This window comes from Austrofundulus limnaeus, unplaced genomic scaffold (assembly GCF_001266775.1).
Source record: "Austrofundulus limnaeus strain Quisiro unplaced genomic scaffold, Austrofundulus_limnaeus-1.0 Scaffold332, whole genome shotgun sequence".
In the NCBI taxonomy this organism is placed as follows: domain Eukaryota; kingdom Metazoa; phylum Chordata; class Actinopteri; order Cyprinodontiformes; family Rivulidae; genus Austrofundulus; species Austrofundulus limnaeus.
In genome coordinates, this window is record NW_013952734.1 from 31,098 (window position 1) to 35,201 (window position 4,104).

Sequence of the window (4,104 nt, forward strand, 5' to 3'; positions counted from 1 at the left end):
TGTGTGTGTGTGTGTGTGTGTGTGTGTGTGTGTGTGTGTGTGAATCTCTTCAGTTATTTCTCAGCTCTCAGCAGGACTTCAGTTAAGAAGCAGAAGTAACTTTTTCTAACTTGCTAAAAGTTTTTCCATCAGGAATGACAGTCAGTTAAATGTGACCAATGTGTCACAGCTAACATCACCATGGCAACATTGCATAAGAGTAAGTCGTATTATGTGTTGTTGTGATTTCAGATGAAGTCAGGTTTAGTTCACCTCCTCTGGGATCAAGTTCACTTCACTTACAAGAGTTTAACTGCAGTTAAAACAGTTTGTTCTGCCTCTGAAAGCATTTGAAACAGCTGAAACAAACAGCTGAAACAAACAGCTGAAACAAACAGCTGAAACAAACAGCAGAAACAAACAGCTGAAACAAACAGCAGAAACAAACAGCTGAAACAAACAGCTGAAACAAACAGCTGAAACAATCAGCTGAAACAAACAAACAGCAGAAACAAACAGCTGAAACAAACAGCTGAAACAATCAGCTGAAACAAACAGCTGAAACAAACAGCTGAAACAAACAAACAGCAGAAACAAACAGCAGAAACAAAGGGCAGATCAGCTGCATTTCTTCTACAAATATTCAGTTTTATGTGAGAACTTGAGGTCAAAGAGAAGAAGTAAAGCAGCTGACAGACATGTTTAATGTCAGCCCAGTCTTACCTCGAGGCGTCTCTCACATCCAGCTCTGACTGAGTCTCTGYGTTTTCTGTGAGGCTTCTTCTCACCAGCTGATCTTGTGACGATGAGGAATGTGGYAGAATGTTTCTGCAGCAGAAGTATTTTTCTCTTGAACACGAGTGTTTCCTGTAGCTGTCAGTGTTSCCAGGCTCTGAGCTTCATTCACAGCAACAGGAAGAACCTGGAAAATCAAAGCCAACTAGTTTTTCTGCCTGAGGTCATGAGCTGGTGTTCATCAGCTGCTAATAATCTGAGATAATAAACTACAACACACTGCCTGGCCAGAAAACACACTCTACACCTGGGTGTCACTCAGGTGTGGGGCTGCTGCAGGTCAGGTCTATAATTCATGGGGCTCTTATTGTGAAAGATTGGTTCAGGAAGCATGAGACATCTTTTCCACAKATGGGTTGGCTCCACAGAGGGTCTTTCCTAACCCTACTCCCTCCTCACTCAGTTTGCGCGTTCCCGCGGAGGGTTGGCCATATTAAGTCCCATCTGAAACCAATTAGAGACGAGAGCGAGGGGCTTATCAAGCCCTCCACAGAGAGTCTGCATCAGACCTGAGCAGCACCAAATAGTGGAGGTTGGAGCACGGGACGTATAAATATAAGTTCTGCATATGTTTTGGACAGGCAGTGAATAATAAACTATAGTATAATATAATACATACTCCCTGGCTGCCACCTTGTGGTGGTGGAGGGATTTGAGTGTCCCAATGATCCCAGCAGCTGTGTTGTCCCKTGGWAGGGTCACCCAAGGCCAACAGGTCCTGGATGAGGGATGTCAAAGTCAACTTTATTTATAGAGCACTTTAAAAAAACAGCAACCAACTGCACCAAAGTGCTGTACAGCAACCATAAAACAACTGATAAAACATACTGAAGTAAAAACAATAAATCAAATAGACAAGACACACAAAATACAATGTAAACCCTTATAAAAATACCAGAGAGTAAAAATGAGTTTTCAGAAGAGATTTGAAGTGTTCCAGATCATGGACAGATCTAATATTGAATGGTAAGTTGTTCCAGGAGCAGTGTCAGCAAACACCCGGTCTCCCCTGCTTCAGTCTGGTTCTGGGAACGTGTAGAAGCAGTTTATTGTTCATCAGAAGTGATCTAGAAGAGGAAAAGTCATGTAGAAGATCCTTAAGATAGGCTGGGGCCAAGCCATTTAAAGCTTTAAAAACCAATAAAAGAATTTTGAGATCAATGCAGTAAGAAACTGGCAGCCAATGCAGAGAAGCAGTACTGGGATCAGACAAAGTCCAGCCCAAAGGACCCCTGATGGTGGGTAACATCAATGTTCCCTCACCGGGGGTCCATTCTGGAGCCAGGCCTGGAGATGGGGCATGCTGGTGAGTCCAAAGAGGAGATGTGGGTCCACCTTCCCATGGGCTCACCACCTGTGGGAGGGGCCGTAGGGGTCTGGTGCAATGTGTATTGGTTAGTGGTCAAAGGCAAGGACCTTGGCTGTCTGATCCTTGGCTACAGAAGCTGGCTCTAGGTGGAATGTCACCTCTCTGGTGGGGGAGGAGCCTGAACTGGTGTGTGAGGTTGTTGGACTGACCTGTCAGGGTGATGTGCTCATACCGTCCTGTCCAAGTTAACAAACATCTGAACTTAGTACCAGCTGGAGACGGTGCAGCACAGACTGGTCAGGTCCACTATAAAGAGAGCTGCAATGATCCAGTGTGGAGGAAAGAAAAGCATGAAGAAACCTCTGAAGGCTCTCAGGAGGAAGTCGAGCGAGCGTGTGTGTGAGCTGAACCCACACGGTTCAAATTATTGTTCGTTCATAATGATATCTGCTCTCACATCAGAGTTACTGCACTCAAACTGGTGCCACAATAACACCAGACATTCACAGTTCAGAACCAGAACCTGACTGAAAGTCTGTGGTGAGCTCCGAGCTCTGACTGTGTTTAACTTGCCTCTGATTGGTTCATCCTCATGCAGCTCTGCTTGTTTGGACCGGTCTGCTTGTTGGCTTTGAATCAAGGCCTGTTTTGTTGGAACATCTGTGGAACCTGAAGTGGGTGAGTGGACTGGTTTGTTCAGATGTTTCAGGTTGAAATGGAACTTTGATCCAGCAGGTCGTGTTCTGACTCATCTGACTGCTTCATGTTTACAGACTTTATTACAGAAATGATCTAAATGGGTATGAGTGGAACTGCTCTGAACTGGTTTAAGTCTTATTTAAGCCATAGGTTCTTCTGTGTATCAGTTGGTAACAGTTCTTCTGAAGTGGTAAAACTTACTTGTGGCGTTCCTCAGGGTTCCATTCTTGGCCCACTGCTATTTTCTATTTACATGCTGGCTCTGGGTCAAATTCTTCACAAATATAATGTCTCTTTTCATTTTTATGCAGATGATGCTCAGATATATTTATCTATTGATACTTCTGATCTGTCTGCTCTAAACATCCTAAATTCTTGTCTCACCGATATTAAGGTCTGGATGTCCGATAATTATTTATTGTTAAACGATAATAAAACTGAGGTGCTGGTTTTGGGCCCTAAGGCTCATAGAGACCCTATAATTAAAGTTCTTAATTCTTCAGGTTTTAATTGCTCTCATGAGGCCAGAAACCTTGGGGTAGTTCTGGATTCAGATCTGAGTTTTACTAAACATTTTAATAATAGTTTTAAAACTGGCTACTATCACATCAGAAATATTGCCAAATTAAGATCAATTATCTCATTTGCAGATACTAAATCACTCATTCATGCTTTTATTTTTTGTCATCTTGATTACTGTAATTCTCTGTTTATTGGTCTGCCTAAAAAAAACTCAAACGCCTACAATTAGTACAAAACACAGCAGCTAGAGTCCTCACTACATCCCAGAGGTTTGATCATATCACTCCTGTTCTGGCTTCTCTACACTGGTTACCTGTGGTTTCAGGGTTGATTTATGATTGCATTGATAGTTTTTAAATCACTGAATGGACTTGCACCGTCTTATATTTCAGAATTACTCACACCACATACACCAGTGTGACCTGTGAGATCATCAGATCAGTCACTACTTATAGTACCAGAGTCAGACCACACACAGAGGGTTTCTGTTYGGGCTCCTGTTTTARYMAAWGCACTGRCACTTTATATCAGACAAACTTCTTCATTGTCCTCTTTTAAATCTCTTTTAGAAACATTTTATTATGAGTTGGCTTTTAATTGTTGACCTTTGCATGTTTTATTTTTATTGGGTGCTATGTTTCTCATGTGTTTTGATTCTATTATATGATGTAAAACACTTTGTAACTGAGTTTTGAAAAGTGCTATACAAATAAATATCCTATCATCTATCTATCTATCTATCTATCTATCTATCTCTCTCTCTCTCTCTCTCTCTCTCTCTCTCTCTCTCTCTCTCTCTC

The 4,104-nt window shown here is 42.1% G+C and overlaps 1 protein-coding gene across 1 annotated transcript in view; it reads right to left on the minus strand.

Moving 5' to 3' along the window:
* The window catches only part of LOC106527581 (uncharacterized), a gene marked incomplete at its 5' end in the record, with an annotated part of 7,220 nt that extends 6,445 nt beyond the window's left edge, over nucleotides 1-775 (minus strand). Inside the window, 1 exon segment of the mRNA XM_014022506.1 lies at nucleotides 703-775.
* Between the last annotated feature and the right edge of the window lie 3,329 nt (nucleotides 776-4,104).